Raw genomic sequence first — 23,252 nt, 5'->3', positions numbered from 1 at the left:
TAGTTTGGGGAAAGGGTGCACAGCTGCAGAACCTGTGCCAGCCTTCCCCAGGAGTGTCTGTGTGGTTGTATAAACTCTTCTCAAAGTGTACGAGTGTGTGTGTCAGCTACTTGGGCAGGGACACAAAGCACTGGTTGGACAGAGAGGGTGCTAGAGGTTTTACCTTGCTCACTAGGCTGAGAGCTGGACCATATCGCTGTGCCAGTGAGGAGTCTTATTGGGGACCTGGAGAGCAAGGGAGCAACCAGCTCTGGACTGACTGTGATCTCTGTGTGCTCTTAAGGGAAATTGCACTTTACTGTGTGTATTTGTTATCCTTTCCTCATATATGAGATGCCCTCTCTGATGTTAGTGGTGAGGATTGAGGCTCCTTGATTGCTGGTCCAGGGCATGAACATCACATTTATGGTGGCAGTGGTGGGATATCCACATCACATATTAATTAGTTGACAAATACTAATTGGCTTGTAGAGGTGTAGGTAGAGTGAATCCGGTAGCTTGTGTACAGTGAGCTTTGAAGGTGTTTTGTACTCTAAAACAGCCATGCAGTGAATACTCATAGTTCAGATCACAATTGTTTTATTTCTTTTGTTAGCTTAATTAGTCAGGGTGAGCAGGCAGCATGTCAGCAGAGGATTATGGAAAGCTGACAAGGAGCCAGCTGGCAGAGATGTGCCAGGCTAGGGGACTGGTGCATGGAAATCTGACTAAGGCAGACCTGATTGCAGCCTTGGTTACAGCTGCATCAGAAAACAGCAACCAGGCGGACAATCAGACTGGCAGTGGAGATATAATACTCTCGGAGAATGGACAGCTCAACCTTTCTGCAGTGGACTTAAAAATCCAGCTGAAGCTAAAGAAACTTGAGTTGGAGGCCAGGCATGTGGAATTAGAAGAAGTTGAGAGACTGAGGCATCTAGAGAGTGAGGAGAATGAGAAACTGCTACACCTAAAAGATGAGACAAAAGAGAGGCAGAGGCAGCATGAGAAGGAGATGCTGACTCTTTTCCAGAGTCATGGAGATAATGGGGAAGGGAGTAACTGGACCCCAGAAGCAGAAATGGTTAGCAAATTTCTTCCACAGTTTAAAGAGGGGGATAATTTTGATAGTTTCATTCATATGTTTGAGAGGATATGTAAACAGTATGAAGTTGACCAAGGGCTCTGGGTACAGTTCCTGACCCCCTTACTCCACGGTAAAGCTGTAACTGTAGTATCTGAAATGTCTGATGTTGCATGTTTTGATTATACTGCTGTAAAAAATTGTCTATTAGTTTTTTAAGCTAGCACCTGAAACGTATAGGAAAAAGTTTTGTGAGCATAGACACAAGGCAGATGAAAGTGTGTGTGAATCATCATCTTCTTTCAGCTGTTCCCGTTAGGGGCTGCCACAGTGGATCATCTGTTTCCATTTCTACCGGTCCTCTGCATCTTGCTCTGTCACACCAACCACCTGCATGTTCTCTCTCTCCACATCCATAAACCTTATCTTAGGCCTTCCTCTATTCCTGTTACCTGGTAGCTTCATCCGTAGCATCTTTTTCCCAATATACTCAGCATCCCTCCTCAGCACATGTCTAAACCAACGTAATCTTGCGTCTCTGGCTTTGTCTCCAAACCTTCCAACCTGGGCTGACCCTCTAATATACTTATTCCTAATCCTGTCCACCCTCGTCACACCCAGTGCAAATCTTAACATCTTTAACTCTTCCACATCCAGCTCAAACTCCTGTCTTTTTGTCAATGCACTGTCTCTAACCCATATAACATAGCTGGACTCACTACCCTCTTATAGACCTTCCCTTTCACTCTTACTGGTACTCATTTGTCACAAATCACTCCTGACACTCTTCTCTACCCACTCCACCCTGCCTGTACTCTCTTCTTCACCTCTCTTCCACACTCACCATTACTCTGAACTACTGACCCCAAGTATTTAAAGTCATCCACTTTCACCACCTCTACTCCCTGCATCCTCACCATTCCTCTATCCTCCCTCTCATTCACACACATATATTCTGTCTTAGTCCTGCTGACCTTCATTCCTCTTCTCTCTAGAGCATATCTCCATCTTTCTAGGGTCGTCTCCACCTGTTCCCTACACTCAATACAGATCACAATGTCATCTGCAAACATCATAGTCCACAGGGACTCCTGTCTGATCTCATCTGTCAACCTCTCCATCACCATTGCAAATAAGAAAGGGCTCAGAGCTGATCCTTGATGTAATCCCACCTCCACCTTAAATGCATCTGTCACTCCCACTGCAGACATCACTGCTGTCACACTACCCTCGTACATATCCTGTGCCACTTTTGCATACTTTTCTGACACTCCCAACTTCCTCATACAATACTACAACTCCTCTCTAGGCACCCTGTCATAGCAAACATCGCATCTGTTGTGCTCTTTCCCGGCATGAAACCATACTGCTGATCACTAATCATCACGTCCCTTCTTAACCTAGCTTCCACTACTCTTTCCCATAACTTCATGCTGTGACTGATCAATTTAATCCCTCTGTAGTTACTACAGCTCTGCACATAACCCTTATTCTTATGTTGCTGAATTGAGCACTTATTTCCATAGGTTGGTGAGTGGATGTCAGGTCACCACTTTTGAAGGGCTGGCAGACCTTTTGGTGAGGGAACAAGTCCTTAGCACATTGACTGAGGAAATGAGGCTCTGGTTTGCTGACAGACAGTGTGCTATTTCAGATGAGTTGGGGAAGAAGGGAAACCTATACCTGGCAAGCAGGGCAGCCCAGCACAGGAAGGGGACCCCCCAGTACTGCTCATGGGTCTAAAGGAACCCATGGTGGGCAGCACAGACTACCACAAGAGAATCTGCCAGAAGCAGGGGAAACCACTAGTCCTGGTACACGCCCAGGAGCTAGGGTTAAATATTTTCAATGCAACCAGTGGGGCCATGTAGCATACAGGTGTCCACAGAGGCAAGGCGGGGAACCAAAGGTGATGGAGCCAGTAAGTGGGAAAGACAAAATGCCAGTAGTAGGTTGTCTTGAGACAACAGAGATATGGAACAACCATCCTGCAGATGTCCTGATAGGGAAGGAACTGGATGAGGCAGTACCATGTGCTTATGCAGTTACATGCAGTCAGGCTAGGAGACAAGCATGTGGGTCTGGTAGCCTGGGGGAGACCCAGACAGACTGCATACTTGCAGCCAGGACTGGTGAGGTGGTTACTTTAAGGAGGGAGCTACTCTGCAGCAGTGAGACTGAATGTGAGCCACAGCTGCTTGGGGCACTGATGGTCCCTTGGACAAAGTGACTGCAAAAGTAGAGGTGAGTAGCAGTACCCAGGCTGACAGTGAAGCACCACTGTTAGAGGATGATATACTTCCTGTAGAAGGGGAGCTGGGAAGGGTTACAATGAGAGAGATGAGACAGGCTTAGCGCTCGGACCCTACATTGCAAGCCCTGAGGCAGGTAGCCAGGGAGGAAACTGATTCTTAAGTAAAAGGGGAATCTGTATACTGCAACAAAGGTTACTATACAGAGAGTGGACCCTGATGGAGGGCTAGAAGGTGAGAGTGTACAGCAGTTGGTAGTGTCTAGAGCCTACCATCTTGCACTTCTAGCCATAGCCCATGATATTCCCTTTGCAGGTCATATGGGCATAAAACATACAAAGAGGCATATTATGCAGAACTTCTATTGGCCTGGAATTTCCAGAGATGTAACAGGGTACTTCAGGACCTGTGAGCAATGCCAAAAGGTAGGCAAGGCAGGAGACAAGATGAGACCTCCTTTGATGCCTTTGCCTGTGATTGAGGAGCCATTTCAGGGGGTAGCTATGGATATTGTGGGTCCTCTGAGTACTCCAAGGCCTACAAGGAAAAAGTATATCCTACCTGTAGTGGATTATGCTACACAATACCCTGAGGCAGTAGCTTTGTCCTCCATTGAGGCAGAGAAGGTGGCAAATGCTTTGTTAGAGACTTTCAGCAGGGTAGGTTTCCCAAAAGAAATACTGACTAACAGAGGTGCCAATTTCATGTCAGACCTGTTGTACAGCAGTTGGTAGTGCCTAGAGATTACTATCTGACACTTCTAGCCATAACCCATGATATTCCCTTTGCAGGTCATATGGGCATAAAACATACAAAGAGGCATATTATGCAAAACTTCTATTGGCCTGGAATTTCCAGAGATGTAACAGGGTACTGCAGGACCTGTGAGCAGTGCCAAAAGGTAGGCAAGGCAGGAGACAATGTGAGAGCTCTTTTGATATCTTTGCCTGTGATTGAGGTGCCATTTCAGAGGGTAGCTATGGATATTGTGGGTCCTCTGAGTACCCCAAGTTCCACATGGAAAAAGTATATCCTAGTGATTGTAAATTATACTACACGATACCCTGAGGCAGTGGCTTTGCCCTCCATTGAGGCAGAGAAGGTGGCAAATGCTTTGCTAGAGATTTTCAGCAGGGTAGGTTTCCAAAAGGAAATACTGTCTGACAGAGGTGCCAATTTTATGTCAGACCTGCTGGCTTGTCTGTGGAAGTCCTGTGGGGTGAAGCACATGAAGACCACCCACTACCATCCCCAGACTAATGGTCTTGCTGAGAGGTTAAACTCTACAATCAAGTCCATGCTATGGGCATTTGCAGATCAGTTTAAGAGGGAGTGGGACAAATATTTACCCCATCTGTTGTTTGCTTACAGAGAAGTTCCCCAGGAATCCACAGGTTTTTCACCCTTTGAGTTGCTGTATGGGCATAGGGTGAGGGGACCTCTAGATTTAATTTGAGATGAATGGGAAGGTGAGTGCGAGTCTCACAAGGAGTCGGTTGTGGCATATGTCCTAAACCTTATGAGAAGACTCAGGGAACTCTTGGGCTTGGTCCAGGAGAACCTGGCAGAAGCCTAACAACAGAAAAATGTGTGGTATGACAGGAATGCTCAAGCTAGAGAGTATGCTGTGAGGCAGCAGGTAATGGTTCTCATTCCTGTCAGATGCAACAAGCTGCAAGCAGCTTGGGAGGGACCCTACAAGGTGGTAAGAAAGGTAAGTGATGTTAACTACATGGTGGAACTGCTAGGCAGAAGGCAGGGGCACAAATTGTACCATATTAACATGATGAAACCTTACCATGCTAGGGAGGCCCTTGTGCTGAGCATTTGCAATAGATTGCAGGAGGAGTCTGAGGGAGATCTGGGGACTAATCTCCTCAGTGAGGCTAGGGCTGACACCTAAGTGGAAGGGGTAGCAATGTCCCAGCAGCTATCTCCTACCCAGGTTCAGGAAATCCGAGCAGTGTTGCAGAAATTTGGGGACATGTTCACTGGGAAATGAGGGTGCACCTACCTGGCAGGCCCCTTATAGAGTGCCTGAGAGAGTCAAACAGACTTTGAGGGAGGAGGTACAGGAGATGTTGGAACTAGGTTTGATTCAAGAATCCAACAGTCCCTGAGCCTCCCCAGTGGTGCTGGTGCCAAAGAAGGATGGCAGCACCAGGTTCTGTGTGGACTATAGAAAATTAAATAGTCACACAGAGTTGGATGCTTATCCCATGCCTAGGACAGATGAGGCCCTAGAGCAGCAGGGTGAGGCTAAGTATCTTACAACTATTGATCTTACCAAGGGTTACTGGCAGGTATCCTTGACTCCCAGTGCTAGAGAGAAGTCAGCCTTTGTGACTTCTTTTGGCTTGTATGAGTTCACAAAGATGCCCTTTGGGATGAAAAATGCCCCAACAACTTTCCAGATGCTGGTAGATTGTATCCTAGCAGGAGCAGGAGGGTTTGCCCTTGCTTACCTAGATGATATTGCCATCTACAGCCATTCCTGGCCAGAGCACCTTCAGCATGTCAGAGAGGTGCTGGGCAGACTACAGAGGGCAGGTTTGACCATTAAGCCGAGCAAATGTAAGGTGGGTATGGTAGAGGTCTCCTACCTATGACATAGAGTCGGGAGTGGTAAGATAAGGCCAGAACCTGCCAGAGTGAAAGCCATTCATGCATAGCCTGCACCTGTTACTAAAAAGCAGGTGAGGGCATTTTAGGGACAGCAGGGAACTACAGAAAGTGTGTCCCCGGTTACAGTACCATAGCTGCTTCCCTTACAGACCTGACAAGGAAGAACAGGCCAGATAAGGTATTGTGTACCCCAGCATGTGAGCAGGCATTCCAAAAGCTTAAAGAAGCTTTGGGAGGACCCCCTGTGTCAGTCAGTCCAGATAACAGCAAATAATTTGTTGGTGGATGCTTTGAACCATGGGGTGGGGGCTGTATTTAGCCAGATTGCTTCAGAGGGGTAAGAGCACCCAGTGATTTATCTCAGTCATAGGCTCCAACCCAGGGAGGAATGCTATGCAGCTGTAGAAAAGGAATGTCTAGCCATAGTGTGGGCATTGTAGAAACTTCAGCCTTATCTGTATGGAAGGAAATTCACTGTTATGACAGATCACAACCCCCTAACATGGTCCAGCCAGCAAAATGCCAAGTTGGCTTGCAAGCATATGATATGTCAGTGCAGCACCGCAGTGGGAGTAGCAATGCCAATGCAGATGGGCTCTCAAGACAGGGAATGGGGTAGGTGTACTCAGATAGACCTGACCCTCTCAAGCAGTGTTTCTCAAGGGTCACTTGAAAAACTAGCTTGAGTTATCCAGCGGGGAGAAATGTGAAGGCTGCCAGTCTAGCCAGATAGAATTGTGCAGATAATTCTATCATTTGTAAATATGAATGTTGAACTACAGACTTGTTTTCTTAATTGAAAGAAAATACTGTGAAATGAACTACAAGAGTGTTTTCTTGAAAGAATATGCTGTGAAATGAACTTAAAACAATGTAGCAACATTGCCCTCTGCTGTAAAGAAAGCTAAGTCAAGCATTTCTTGTCTGTCCTTTGGAGTTAAAATGATTTCATGTCTGTCCCTTTGAAGTTAAAATTTGGAGTCAATGAGTCTGGTGTGAAGCATCCTGCCTATTGTTTTAACTTAAGGAATAATTACTAGAGTTTACATGTGGAATGCTTTTTATGGCTGTTGTTGCCTGCAGCTGCAAGATAGCAAGAATGTAGTATCTGTCAGCATGGGAACCCCAGGAAAGTGTAAAAAAATGATGTAATGGGAATCAGGACAGAAGATAGCAATTTAAACAGAGAGAATTAAAAGGCATTAGCATTTTTGTCTTGCCCATCCAACTCATCAGCACTCTGTCTGTTTTCTTATGTAAGTTATCTTAGACTTGTGTTTTCTTTTAGAAATAGCTAGGAACTAGAAAGATTAGACTAAGTGTTTTTTCTGTGATGTCAGAACTATACTACTGAATTATTTTAAGTAATTCTCTGTGATCTCTGAACTCTTGACTAGCACTGTGTAGTAAGAGTTATTGTCTTGTGTTTTTATTATTTATTATTAAATATTTTAAAACCTTTCAACTGTGGCTGTTTTGTGTAGAGATAAGTTAAGCTCTAAGAATATACTGCATGTATATAAGGATCCTGTACCAAGTCACTCTAATAAGCCTTGAATGTTTAGTCATACTACCAACTGGATAATAATATTGCACAGTAATAATTGGACACCCTTTTAAGGGACTTTGAGTAGCTGATAATTATTAGTGGGTGGTGGCAGGGTACTACCATATAGTTTGGGAAAAAGAGGCACAGCTGGAGAACCTGTGCCATCCTTCCCCAGGAGTTTCTTTGGGTTGTATAAACTTTTCTCAAAGTGTGTGTGTGTGTGTGTGTGTGTGTGTGTGTGTGTGTGTGTGTGTGTGTGTGTGTGTGTGTGTGTGTGTGTGTGTGTGTGTGTGTGTGTGTCGGCTACCTGGGCAGGGACATAAAGCACTGATTGGACAGAGAAGGTGCTAGAGGTTTTAGCTTGCCCACTAGGCTGAGATCTGGACCCTATAGCTGTGCCAGTGAGGAGTCTTATTGGAGATCTGAAGAGCAAGGGAGCAACCAGCCCCGGACTGACTGTGATCTCTGTGTGCTCTTAAGGGAAATTGCACTTTACTGTGTGTATTTGTTATTCTTTCCTCATATATGAGACACCCTTTCTGGTGTTAGTGGTGAGGATAGAGGCTCCTTGATTGCTGGGCCAGGGCACGGGTTTCACACAGGCCAACATTAAGTGACTCTGGCTAACAAAGTTTGCAGATCACTGCAAACTGGGAGCCATTATTGAATCCCCAAACGATGTGCGTATTCTACGAAAGCGCCTTACAGAAACAGATGCTTGGTGCCAGAGCCATGGGCTCAGGCTTAATGCCAAGAAATGCATAGTTATCCCCTTTGGGAAAAACCATGTACCCATGAATTACCACATAGGTGCCAGTACAATAAACACTGAAAGTGTGATGAGAGACTTAGGGACACAGGTGGACATTGGTCTCACCTTCGATAACCACATCACCACAATGTTCAGGAAATCCTTCTATGTGGCACACCTCATCACTAAGAGCATTCCATCCAGAAAAAAGGAGGTCATTTTCCCACTGTACTCATCCCCTCATTAGACCCATTATAGAGTACAATGCCCTGTTTGGTATGTACCTCACAAGACATCTGCAACAGCTGGAAAGACCACAGAAATACCTCACTAAAAGAATCACAGGCCTAAACCAGATGCCCTATGCTGACCATCTAAAAGAACTCCAGCTATACTCTGTGGCATATCGTCTATTCAGAGGCAATCTCTGCTTAACATACAAGGCCATGTCAAACCCTGAGCTGTTGGACATGTTCCACTTAAAAAAATCCAACTCCTTCAGAGCTACACGCTCCAGGGATCTAAACCTTGTCATCACAATGAACAAAACATGCTGAAGGGATAGTTTCCTGACCCAGAGACTCCCCATACTCAGGAATAGACTGCCCATACATGTCAAGCAGAGCATCTCCTTGGCCCTCTTCAAAAGGAACCTGACGACTGGATGGGAGATAGGAAATTCACCCCAGAGATCATGTCAGTCGCCCTGCTAGACAGGGGTCCAGGGAAGTAAATATTGTGGGAAGAAATATCCAGGGAATTGTTATGGCTAGGCTTGTATTGGCCCTAGGGCCAATAGCCTAGTACCAACCTCTGAACCTATCTATGTATATATATACATATATAGCTGTAGATGCATTCACACACGCACACACACACACACACACACACACACACACACACACACACACACACACACACACACACACACACACACACATTGTGTGTGTGTGTGTGTGTGTGTGTGTGTGTGTGTGTGTGTGTGTGTGTGTGTGTGTGTGTGTGTTGCTAGATACATAGATATATAGACAGACAGCTAGATAGATAGATAGATAGATATGTATGTATATATATATATATATATATATATATATAGAGAGAGAGAGAGAGAGAGAGAGAGAGAGAGAGAAAATGGCTGAGAAAAAAGCAGAGCTATTTCTTAGAGAATGACAAGTATTTTGCCATGTGGTAGGGTAGAAGAACAAAAAAATCTGCAGCCCAGGAGTAAGTGATTTGGCTAGGCATTGGGCCTGACAGTATGGAGACTGGCAGGACGTGTGATCTATCTGCAAGTTATTTGGTCATCTGACCAAACTGTTAGCAGATCCTAAGAGCGACTAAATATGTTATGCTGGGACCAGGATATGAGTGTCCTGAGGTTGTGGCCCAAACTACTACCAGATCCCAGTGGGGAATAAATATGTTACACTGGGACCACCAGGATTTGAATGATCCTGATATTGTGGCCCAAGCTGTTACCAGGTCCCAGTGGAGACTATGTATTACATGCTAGGATCAGGCATATGAGTGACTCTGAGATTATGGCCTAATCAGAATGGAAACTTGGCCTGCAGGGTTAATGGTAGGTGTAAGTAAGGCTCATACAAGTATAACAATTCATATAAGGTTATAATATCACCTCCTGAAAATTATATATACCAACTTCGAGATTGCACTACAGTGGGGAAAAGGGTAAATTCCCCATTAAAGCTGGTCTTTGTAGATTGCTGTACAGTAGGGATTGGATAACTTAACCTTTTCCCCAATGTAGTGTAATCTCGGAGTTGGTGTATATATATATATATATATATATATATATATATATATATATATATATATAATTTACAGGTGGTGTGTGATATGTACTATAAAAAATGTAATGGTTTGTATAATTTTTAAAGACTGCAAAATTATTATTATTAATATGTATTGCAATAGTTTGGAGCTTTTCTCCCCAGGCCTCCGCTGAAAATGGTCTCCTACTCAGTTGGACTTTCCTCTTAATAAAATGTTAATAAATAAATAAAATAAATAATTAAAAATTCTGAATAAAGACTATGGGGGAATTCAGTAAAGCCTACATGGAGTGATTTTACATGTAGGCAGAGTGGCACAGTGGTAACTTGGAATCCAGCAGCTGTGCAATCCAGGAAACAAAGCCGAGGGGCATGCATGAACCTGCGAACACGGAAGTGTCCGTGGCATGCAAATCACCTCATAAACAGGTGAAATGCATGCAAATTAGGGTGTTTGGTGATCCAGGAAGCAGACAGGTATCCGGGCAAAATCTGTGGTGGTGTTAGAAGTGTACACGGAAAATGTCCATATACAAAAATGTAAAAATTGAACAGGGGCTGTAAAAGTCCAATTAAAAGGTCAGAATTGCCATGGTAGACACAGATATGTGTAAAACCCTGCCCTGTGAGTCCAAAAACTAATGCAAAATAATATAAAATAATATTTTTTAATACCCATATTACATTTGTGTGGTACGGAGCAATGCACAAATATGCCGTTATGCAAAAATAAATAAATAAATAAAATATTTAAAAACTAAAAATAAGACATATGTAAGAATAATGCATTGTAGGGCTCTGCATGCAGTATGTACGATGGTAGATTTCAGTGGTTGCTAAGCAGCCAGGCTCAGGAATAGTGACGTATCCAGGTTATGTGCAAGGATCTGTATACAAATAAGCTGGGGTTACTGAATAGCAAAAAATGGGCCACTGTATCCACAGATAAAACATGTAGCCCCAGAACCATGCTGGTGTCAGTAAAACAGATAGCGTATAGGTTCATATGTTCATAGGTAGGTACTGGGCTATCTGCCCGAAGGCATATATTAGCCCAGCCACGTTGTGCGGTATTCACCACCCCTTTGGTTAGTTCCCTAGGCCCTTGATCTAGCAGCTAGTACCCTTGGCCTCTATCTAGTAGAGCTGTTGGTATGATCCCTGGTGTGAACCTTCTGTTACCCATCCACTCAGCAAGATTCCTCTTGAAGAGTGATAGTGAGGGGCTCTGTCTTATGTAGATTGGGACCTTGTTCCATAGCAAGGGAAGTCTTTGTAAAGGGAATCTATCCCTCCAGCATGTTCTATTCATTGTTGTGCTGAGGTTTATATCCCTAGAGCGTGTAGCTCGAGTGGATGTGGTTTTGCTAAGATGGAGCATGTTCAATAGTTCTGGGTTGGACATGGTTCTGTATGTTAGACAGAGATCACCTTTGAGAAGGTGGTATGCAACAGAGAAAAGCCTTAGTTTTTTCAATCATGCTGCATAGGGCAACTGTTCGAAGCCAGTAATCCTCTTAGTGAGGTACCTCTGTGGTCTCTCCAGCTGCTTGAGATGCCTGGCCACGTACATTCCAATTGGTGCATTGTACTCAATCATGGGTCTGATGAGGGAAGAGTAGAGGGGCACCACTACCTGCTTAGATCTTGATGCGAACCCTTTCATGATCAGATGGGTCACCCAGAAGGATTTTCTAACCACCTTGGCAACATGGTTATCAAAAGAAAGCTGACTATGTACTTGGGTCCTTAGATCCCTTATTACTTCTTCAGATTTCAGGGGGTTACCTCCTATGTGGTAGTTCATGGGTACTCTGTTTTTTCCAAAGGGGATTACTTCGCATTTTTTAGCATTTAGCTTGAGACCATGGCTTTGACACCATGCATCAGTCTCATTAAGGCCCTTCTGGAGGATATCCATATCGGCCGGAGACTCTATTATAGCACCCAGTTTGCAGTCGTCAGCAAACTTGGTCAGCCACAGCCCTTCAGTGCTTGCCTGTACTTCTGAGAAGTATATGCCAAACAGGAGGGGCCCCAGGACAGAGCCCTGAGGCACACCGCTCATTACTGGTCTGGATTCGGACATAGATCCTGCTACTCTTACTTTGTGGGATCTGTCTGAGAGCCAGTTTGTGATCCATCTTGTGACATAAGAGTTTATGCCCAGGTTGGTGAGTTTATCAATAATACCAGAATGGGGAATGGTGTCAAATGCTTTAGCAAGGTCAACGTAAACCTTAAAAGGTTAAAGGGATAGATGCCCTTTGCAAGCTGACATAAAAAGGGTATGTGTCATTATACGTTTAAGTGGATTGGAGCTCAGCGGTGCCCGTTTGTGCGCCGCTCAGCTCAGCTGAGCAGGGTGTGTGTCTAGTGCTGCTAAGCTTTGTTTAGTTGCAGGGCACATGTTTTAGCTGACTTAAGCTATGCTGAGTGTGCCCTTGCATGGGGGTGTGTCCAGACTGCTCAGCACTGTTTACACCAATGCTGCGGATTTGAGTGCCACTCTGTAGTGCTTAGCAGGAAAAGCATTTAAAAAAAAAAGAAACTAGCTTGGAAAAGCCAATCATGTATAAATTACTGATAAACCCTGTTCCACTGACACTGGGCCATTCAAACCCCTCAATGATATACCTGGAAGGTGGAATGCATGACAGTTAGCCAGTTACACAGGCTGCATCTACAGCACACTACTATAAAGTATGCATACACCCCACAATCTGATTTTCCCACATACTCTGCACCATTGGAGTGCAGACTTGGGAATTTTAACTGACAAAATACTAGGGGCTGCTGCTGCTATGCTACATCTGTATGTGCTAGAGGCTGAGGGCAGTGCTGCTGCTGCTGCTGCTGACAATAGGCCTAGACTGAGATGAGAAGAGTGTTCAGGCCCAGGGTAACCTTCCAGGAGCTACATGAGCTGGAGATTGTAGAGCAGTACAGGGTGAACAGGAACATACTACAAGAACTCAATGAGCTTCACCTACCTCAGCTCAGACCCAGAGCCAACAGATGATAACCCATCCCATTGGAAATAAAGGTACATGTAGCCCTTAGAATACTAGCTACAGGTACTTTTTAAGGACCAACTGGGGACATGATGGGGGTCCACGGTACTCCACCACTTCCCGGCTGCCATACAAACACATGCTAGTGAGCACATTTATTTACCTTGCACCCCTGAGGAGAGGGATAGCAGTATGCATCTCTTCCACCATGTAGCACACTACCCTGAGGTACTGGGTGCCATAGACTGCACTCATGTCCACATCAAAGCACTGCTTGGTGAGGAGGGTAGAGTCTATGCCAACCGCAAGGGGTATCACTTCATCAACTAACAGGTCATGTGCAATGCCCATGGCATTATCGTGAGTGTATGCACTGACAGCCTTCGCAGTTATCATGACTCCCATATCTGGCATGCATCACAGCTGTACCAGATGTTTGTCATAGGGGGTATCCCATACGGCCATCTACTGGGGGATGCTGGCTATGGAATGGAACTGTGGATGATGGCACCCATCAGAAATGCACACACAACTATTGAAAAATGCACACGCACAATCTAGGAACATCATAGAGTGTGTGTTTGGGTTGCACAAGTCATGGTTCCATTGCCTCATATATCTGGTGGAGCCCTGCAGTATTCTTCAGCCACATGTGCACAGATGTTCACAGTATGTGCCATGCTACACAATATGATCCTGCAGAAACAGCTGCAGCAGGATCATCACAGGGAAAGGACACACAGGCCCCCCCACCAGTGCCAAAGTCCCCACAGCCACACCCACAGTGGGACTCGGAGGAGGAACCCCCTGAGCCTGTCCCTGTAGGCAGACATAGGTATGCCTAGTATGCCCTGGCCTTGGCAAAGAGGCAATGCATACCACATGCACTGAAAACCTAAGGTCCTAGGGACTGACATCTCACTCTGACTCAATAACAAAGTAAAAAGAATGCTAACCACACCACACAACCTGTACCTTGCCACATATTGGCTGTGTACTGTGTGCATTACACAGAGTCAGCCCTGAAGTACTGTTATCTCAACTGCTGCATTCACAAGGTAAGTCACTCTTCTTCACAACAAAGGTATGGGGTACTAGACTATGGTAGTATATGCATGGATCTGCTGCATGTATGCAAGGGAATAGAGTGGGCTACTGGGCTACCTGCAGAGAGCTAACAGCTATGTGGGACAACAGAAACTCTCTGTCTAATACTGGCTGCCCCATAATATGCAGTAGGCCACAAGGCAGCAAAACTCACTGTAGTATGTGACGGATATGTGAAACAGTGGGGTCACAGTCAATCCTAGAGTCCCCTACCCCCAAAAGAGTCATGTTCCCATACAACTGCAGTAACAGTATGTTTGCAAGGTTATAACAGCAGACCACACAATCCCATTGCTGTCCCAAACAACCTTGTGACTTGTTCTATTTCCTCAATATGCAGGGGTCATAGTGCATATCTGTCTGATGTTGATAGTGTCAGGAATTAAAGTTCACTTTCTGGTGTGGCTTAGCATGATTGGTGGTGTTCATGTTTCAAAGCTGCCTGCACCTACAATTTTGTATGTGAGGTACCCCTATGGTAGGAGGCCCTTGGACTGACAATATGTCACTATTTCTTACTGCAAGAAAGCTGGACAAAGCCAGAGACAATGGAGGGACAGGTGGCCATAGCTATGGACATTACACATGCTATGAGTAACCTAAAAGGTGGCTAGTATAACAGCAGGTTGTAACTAGTCAGAGTAGCAGCAGGATGTAAAGCCCATCATGTAACTGTGTCAGTACCTACAACAAGTCAGTGGGCACCATGTAGTAGTACATTAACAAAAATACACACCTGTCTGAGGAGCAGAGCAGAGACATTGGGGCTGAATGCTGGACATCCTGCTAAACATGTAGAGTCAGAGGTGTGAAGTCTGTAACCCTGTGTGTGGTGTTACATCATGTGCCCCAGTCACAGCAAACCTACAACTACTTAGAGGAGAAAATATGGACAAAGCTATGAACAGGAGTGGGACAAAGGCCCACATAGAAGCAGAAGGATTAACCACTGGCCACATGAATGTAAAACAAGGAAAGAATAACAGGTTGGGCAGTAGCATGAGTTCCCTGCTGTGTATGGAGTCAGTACCTCAAATGTCTCTCATCAGTTCCTAACGTCAAACTATAATGATGTGCCATTGATGTACCAGAAAATCACAATGCTATGTAAAATATTTCTGTCCTCTTTGATTTTTTCCAGCCTAACTTCTAATGTTCTTTGTAAATATAAACGTTTTATTTCCTCTTATCCCAGACCTATTTCTCTCAGACTATAGTATATTATTAGACCTATTTTTAGTATTGTACCCGAATTTTAAAATGGGAGGTACTTAGACCTATATGATAATTTCTGTATTAACCTGCAACATTGTATGTAAAAATGTTTTTTTTGCTATTTTTTTGCACGGAGCTTATCTCCCCAGGCCTCTACTGAAAATGGACATGTATCCAGTTAGACTAGCCCGGTCAACAAATGTAAAATAAAAATAAATAAAAAATGTATCACACACATGATGCAAAATCCGGTACACTCTATTACAATCTGAACACACTCTAGGTATGACTCATATATTATGTGCCACTCACAGCCAGGAAATCCCTTGGACATAATATCAGGGAGATGCTGGACTGTTGAATCAGGTGCAACAGCCAATTGGCTGTAGCACACAAAATTCCGGACTGGAGTACAGGTAGGTCTGGCCTGGAGTCACCTTGGAAGTACTGAAGGTCACACTGGGCATGCTCCTGCATTTAGCTAATTTCAGCCCATGTCTGATGCCTCATCTGCCTGAAGAACTGAGGTGTGTATTATATCTCTGTGCATAGACACAACTATGTTTATTTATTTTATTTTATTTTTATTTTATTTTACATTTGTTGACCGGGCTAGTCTAGCTGGATATATGTCCATTTTCAGTAGAGGCCCGGGGAGATAAGCTCCAACATTCAAAATGAAATTACATTAAAAAAAACATGTGAAAAAACTTTACAGCAGTACATGAACATAGGCAAATAAAGATAACATTTTAACTGGTGACAAAGTTATAAAGTACAAATTGCAGAAAGTAGAACATTTAGATAAGAATATTATTAGAAAATATTGCTTAAAGTGGTATTTATCGTGAATACTAGCATAATGTATAGTAATAGAGGATACAGGATAGTATGAAGAAGCCTGGCAGATATGTTAGTATATCATGTGGTATGAGAAGTGGAAAGAATACATATATATAGAAATAATTATATATATATATATATATATATATATATATATATATATATATAAATACCAATATGTAGATAGTGAGAAGGAGATATAGAATCAGTGGATGTAAATATGAGGTAGATACAGTGGTCTAAAAGATGTAGAATGTAGTCAGGTGTCAGGGGCTAAAGTTAGTCAGGATTACTACAGGGGCACAGCCATTGTGATTTAAGGTAGAGTTTAAGTTTCTTTTTTAAAGAGAGATTTTGAGGGAATAGAAGAAAGTTCATAGGGGAGGAGGTTCCAGTGTTTTCCAACAGTGTTAGAGAAGAGGGAGTCTCCAGCTTTGTTGTTTGCTTTGTCAATATTTACAAGAAGTTTGTGTGCTGATCTTAGGGAGTTTAGGTTGTGGTAGGGGTGAATAAGAGTAGATAGTATAGGTGTTTTGTTAGGTTGATATAGAAGTTGATGGGTTATGGCTAGTTGATTAGTTGTTGCTGAAATTCTAGCCAACCTAGTTGTTTTAGATTAGTACAGTGGTGGGTTCTAAAAGGGTTGCCTGTGGCAACTCTGGCTATGCTGTGGTAGGAGTTTTCTAGCTTAAACAGATTCTTTTTTAATAAGTTAGTATAAGTGGGTGAGGCATAGAGAAGGGGTGAGATAAGATGTGAGTGGGCAATAGTTATTCTAGAATCTGGAGTGAGGAAAGGTTTGATTTTGTAAAAAGAGCCTATTTTTTTATTAATATTTTTCAAAGTGTTGCTTATGTGGGTATCGAAGTTAAGGTTGTTGTCAATGGTAACGCCTAGTAGTTTTGTAGTATAATCTTGTGATATAGGTGTGGCATTTTTAGTTGTTATTGTAAAGTCTATGTGGGGAGATTTACTGGAAGGTGTGAAGAGGAGGAGTTTGTTTTTTTTTGGGTTTAGTAGGAGACAGCGTTGAGAAAACCATTCTTCTACAGAATTAAAAATGTGTTGAGTAAGGGAGTGAAGTTCAGAGACAGATTTTGCTGAGCAAATTCGTGTAGAATCATCTGCGTATTGTATGCATGTAGCTTGAGGGACTACTTGTTGGAGGTCATTGATAAATAAAGAGAATAGAAGGGGGCCCGGAATGGACACTTGATGGACACCAATGTTAACTGGTAGCTGGGAAGATAGAGTGGAGTTCCAGAGTACTGCTTGATGTCTATTATTTAAGTAGGATTTAAACCAGTTAATAGGTTGAATTTCAAGTGACAAAGATTGAAGAATGTGTGTGAGTATTTGGTGGTTGACCATGTCAAAAGCCTTGGACAGGTCTAAGAAAAGTGCTGAGGAAAGGGTGTTTTGGTTACGATTTTTGTTGATAGTGTCTGTAAAGGAGAGGAGGGCAGTGGTGGTACTATGGGAAGGTCTAAAACCATGTTGGGTATTAGAGAGTAAGTTATTTTGAAGAAGATGGTCAAGCAGTTGCTTGTGTATACATCTTTCCATAATCTTAGATAAGGGAGAGAGTAGAGCAGTAGGGTGGTAGTTGGAAATATCAGTTGAATTTCCACCCTTATGAAGTGGAATAATATGGGAGACTTTCCAAAGTTTAGGGACGTATCCCTCAGTGATGGTTCTGTTGATCAGTATGGAGGCTGGGTAGGCTATTGATTTGTCTGCTAATTGCAGGTATTCTGGAGGTAGTATGTCAGCAGAGGGAGTACATGGTTTAAGTTTTTTGATAAGGGAAAGAATGTAAGATGTTGGAACAGGTTGGAAAAGAAATGGGGGAGGTGGGTTTAAGTGGCTGTTAGGTATGTTTGTGTTTTTGCTGGAGAGTTGACTGGCTAGAGTTTGAATTGTTTCGGTGAAAAAGGAATTAAAGTCATTAGCAATGTGGTTAGGATTCTTTATGTCTGAGCCTTGTGGATTGGGTGTGACAGGTTTACTTGGCTGTAGTAACTGCTTTATGTTTGCCCAGAACTTTTGTGGGTTATTTTGGCGAGATTGCTGTGGTTTCAGGTAATAGTTTTTTTATCGGTCATTATTGCTTTTTTGGCCTCATTTCTCAATTGTTTGATATGTTGGTATTCAGTAGTGTTTTTAGTTAAGTGAGCTTTTTTCCAGATTTTATTTCTCAGATTGATTTTTTGTTTAGTTTTTGTTGAGAGCCAGGGGGCAGATTTACTTTTAATTCTAATAGAGCGAGTGGGGGCATGGTTGAGTATGGCCAGAAACTTAGCATTAAAGAAGTCAACAGCTTCATCAAGAGGAAGGTCTTTTAAAGGTGACCAGTTACATGCTTTCAGTTCTCCTTGGAATAGCTCAAGTTAAATTTTTTTTGGTTCTGATTGTTCTAGTTATGTTTTGGGTAGGGGAGTTGGTTTTGAGCCTGATTATGTAAGTTAATATGTGATCACTTATACTATCAGGAAGGATTCCTGTTTCATAAGTATGGAGTTGACTGTTGGTGAGTATCCAGTCTAAGGTACTTTCTTTTTTGTTAGTTTTATTTATTCTAGTGGGGCAGGTGATATTTTGAGAGAACCCGTGAAGGTTAATATGGTTAGTAGGGTGCTGGTTGTTGCAAGATTGCCAATCAATGTTTAAGTCACCGTTATTGTTTCTTGGGGTAAGTTTAGTGATAGCCAACATAGGATGTTTTCAATGGTAGAAATATTATTACCTGGGGGGACATATATGCAGATAATAAAGATAGATTTGACTGAGTTTAGTTTAAGTTTGGTAATAAGAATTTCAGCATTAGAGTCCTGAGGAGGTTTTTGGTGGAATGTGGTTATTTCAAGGCTTGATTTATATAAGATAGCTATTCCACCACCTTTTTTAGATAGTCTGTCAAGACGCAAGATTTTATAGCCAGGAGGGATGACTTCTGTGTCTTTTGTTGAAGGTTTTAACCAGGTTTCTGTTAGGCAAATAATATCAAAGGAGTAGAGTTCTAAGAGAGCATGTAGTTGTGTTGTTTTATTATTAATGCTACGTATGTTGAGGTTAGCTATTGAGAGTGGGTTGTTAGGTTTTTTTAAGTAAGGAGTTAGGAGTGGAGTTTTGATAAATGGTCTGATTTATAGAGGAGGTAATAGGACCTGGGTTAGGGTGAATATCTCCACTGTGGAGTGAGTGTAGTAGAGTTAAATATATAGTGTTTGTATATTTACTTTGAGGAGGGGGTAGCCTTCTAGTGCTCAGGTGAATATACTTTATGTGGGTTATCCTGTAATATTTAGGTAAAAGATAGCTAGGTGTGGAAGTGATGTTGATGTGATGGTTATGGTTGGTTGGAATTGAAGAGGTAGGATGTTTAGTTGGGTTGGGTAAGTGTGATAGTAGAGGGTTTTCATAGGAGGTTGTAATATATGCTAATATTAAAGATGAAAGAAGTGAGAGCATAAGTAAGGTATGTATGAGTACTAGGGAGGGGAGTTTATACATTGTAATGGTGGATAGTAAGTTCAAGTTATAAATTAAGTGCAGGTGGTGTGTTATTGCAAGGGAAAGGTATTGGTGGTAGTGAAAGGGAGTGGTTAGAGAAGAAATATGGAGGGAAAAGAGAAGATTGGTTAAATGGTGGAGAGGTTGTGATTGGAGCAGAAGGAGAGGGGGTGTGGCTAGTTAGGTAGAAATGTGATGATGCTGGGGGTGAGTGGGAAATGGGGGTAGGGTAGGGGAGTGGAGTGAGCCCGCAGGGCGAACGGAGCGGGTAGAAACAAAGGAAGAGAAGTTAGCAGGAAACAATTAAGAGTGCAGGTAGCTGCAGTTGGAAGGTAGGATATTAGTGGAGAGGTTTAAGCTAGAGGGGAGTCTAGGGAAAGAGACTGCTAGAGGAGTACTGACTGAAAGGCACTATGTATGCAAGAGTAGGAACAGGCAGGAAGCTTAGCAAATGGATTGAGTTTACCAAGATACTACAGGGAGAGAGGGAGAGATAGAATGGCAGGGAGAAGGGTGCCCCCTAGTGGGCAGTTCTGGAATTGTAGGAGAGTTTGTGAGGGAGCTAAGTAGTGTAGGAGGGTGGAGAAAAAGAAATGCAAGTGAGAGGGGGTAAAGGTAAGTAGAAGAGTCGTGTAGGCTGTTAGGTATTACAGAAAGTGGGTAAGGCAGCTGGCTGTTCAGGCTCCCAGCAAACTTTGGAGCCCTGAAACAGTTTGTGGATAGGGGTCTGTTTTACCAGGTAGATTTAGTCCATAACATACTTATTTCTTTCCTTGAGACAGGGTGCAGAAGACAGGTAACTGGAGGTTGAGGCCACAGGATTTGGATAGGGTTCTTAGCACACCAGGTAGGCTGTGATTAAATCAGGAGCAGGATAGGTTGAGCTGGGTATTATTTCTTTCCTTGAGACAGGGTGCAGAAGACAGGTAACTGGAGGTTGAGGCCACAGGATTTGGATAGGGTTCTTAGCACACCAGGTAGGCTGTGATTAAATCAGGAGCAGGATAGGTTGAGCTGGGTATTATTTCTTTCCTTGAGACAGGGTGCAGAAGACAGGTAACTGGAGGTTGAGGCCACAGGATTTGGATAGGGTTCTTAACACACCAGGTAGGCTGTGATTAAATCAGGAGCAGGATAGGTTGAGCTGGGTATTATTTCTTTCCTTGAGACAGGGTGCAGAAGAGAGGTAACTGGAGGTTGATGCCACAGGATTTGGATAGGGTTCTTAGCACACCAGGTAGGCTGTGATTAAATCAGGAACAGGATAGGTTGAGCTGGGTATTATTTCTTTCCTTGAGACAGGGTGCAGAAGACAGGTAACTGGAGGTTGAGGCCACAGGATTTGGATGGGGTTCTTAGCACACCAGGTAGGCTGTGATTAAATCAGGAGCAGGATAGGTTGAGCTGGGTATTATTTCTTTCCTTGAGACAGGGTGCAGAAGACAGGTAAATGGAGGTTGAGGCCACAGGATTTGGATAGGGTTCTTAGCACACCGGGTAGGCTGTGATTAAATCAGGAGCAGGATAGGTTGAGCTGGGTATTATTTCTTTCCTTAAGACAGGGTGCAGAAGACAGGTAACTGGAGGTTGAGGCCACAGGATTTGGATAGGGTTCTTAGCACACCAGGTAGGCTGTGATTAAATCAGGAGCAGGGTAGGTTGAGCTGGGTATTATTTCTTTCCTTGAGACAGGGTGCAGAAGACAGGTAACTGGAGGTTGAGGCCACAGGATTTGGATAGGGTTCTTAGCACACCAGGTAGGCTGTGATTAAATCAGGAGCAGGATAGGTTGAGCTGGGTATTATTTCTTTCCTTGAGACAGGGTGCAGTAGACAGGTAACTGGAGGTTGAGGCCACATGATTTGGATAGGGTTCTTAGCACACCAGGTAGGCTGTGATTAAATCAGGAGCAGGATAGGCTGAGCTGGGTATTATTTCTTTCCTTGAGACAGGGTGCAAAATACAGGTAACTGGAGGTTGAGACCACAGGATTTGGATAGGGTTCTTAGCACACCAGGTAGGCTGTGATTAAATCAGGAGCAGGATAGATTGAGCTGGGTATTATTTCTTTCCTTGAGACAGGGTGCAGAAGACAGGTAACTGGAGGTTGAGGCCACAGGATTTGGATAGGGTTCTTAGCACACCAGGTAGGCTGTGATTAAATCATATGTATATGTATCTGTCTCTCCCTATCTCCCTCAGACATGACTACCCTTAACTATCAGCATGTGGCACACACACACACACACACACACATATATATATATATATATATATATATATATATATATATAGATAGATATCTATGTCTATATATATATATATATATATATATATATATATATATATATATATATATATATATATGTATGTATATAGATAGATATTTAGAGGTAACAGATATATATGTGTGTACACATAAAAGTGTAGAGTGATGTAGTGCTGCAGCCACTTGTACACCAAATGTAACTGGTGGTGCTTGCAAATGGGAGCTGTAGTGTATAATAGTAGGTCAGTAGAATTTCTAATCTGACATTACCCACCATTTGTGTGTATGTAGATAGTTCCCATACAGCAGGCCTATGGTTGTACAATGACCAATTTTTTTATGGCCCTGTGACTACCATCCTCCACAACAGCGACCTCCCTGTCAACAGCTGCTTATGTCATCTACTTTGGTAGCACTGGCAGACACTCTCAAAATCCATGAGCTCCGTAGTGCAAGCGATATGTACTTAGTGCTGCAGTATATACTACTAGATAGGTAAGGGTTCTAATCTCAGAAAGGGCAACTCTGTAAGTGTGGGTATAAATATATCCCCTTGCAGCAGTGTGCCTGTCTCACCTATCTGTGTGCAGTGGTTATACATTATAAGGCCCTGTGCCTATCTGTCATCCCCCATTGGCCGCCTTTACAGGGCCTGCTGATGTCATTCACCTTAACTGCACTGGCATACACTCTCAGAACACATAAACTCTGTGGCACATGTGATAAGTACTTAGCACTATAGTGTATACTACTAGATAAGTAGGGGTTCTAATCTCAAAAAAAGGCAACTCTGTGAGTGTGTGTGTTTGTGTAAATATAATCCTTTGCAGCAGGGTGTCTATCTTGCCCATGTGTGTGCAATGGTTATACATTTTAAGGCCCTGTGAGTAGCTGCTGTCCCTAAATAGCCCACATCTACCTAAGCATAAATGCTATCTGCCACCACCTACACTTGTAGGTACAGGACAACCAGGTGACACGTATCAAGGGTAGCATGCCTTATCATGGGGTGTGCATGTAGGAATATGGTGTCTGTCCCCATTGCCCCTGATGCACTATTCTGCACAGACACACCTAGGTAACTATGCACATATAGAGCTGTACCTTGCTGATGTCATATTTCTGCTTTGCTACCATGCCATCCTGAGCCTCTGTATTGCCACCAAGCCTCCACAGTATAGAGACTCAGACCCCTGCAACAGAAACATGCAAAGTTCTGAGAGACGTGTCAATCTGCAACACCACTGCCAACTAA

This window comes from Protopterus annectens, chromosome 15.part0 (assembly GCF_019279795.1).
Source record: "Protopterus annectens isolate FY-2018-M chromosome 15.part0, PAN1.0, whole genome shotgun sequence".
Classification (NCBI taxonomy): Eukaryota; Metazoa; Chordata; order Ceratodontiformes; family Protopteridae; genus Protopterus; species Protopterus annectens.
Note: the sequence above shows the minus strand (reverse complement) of the source record.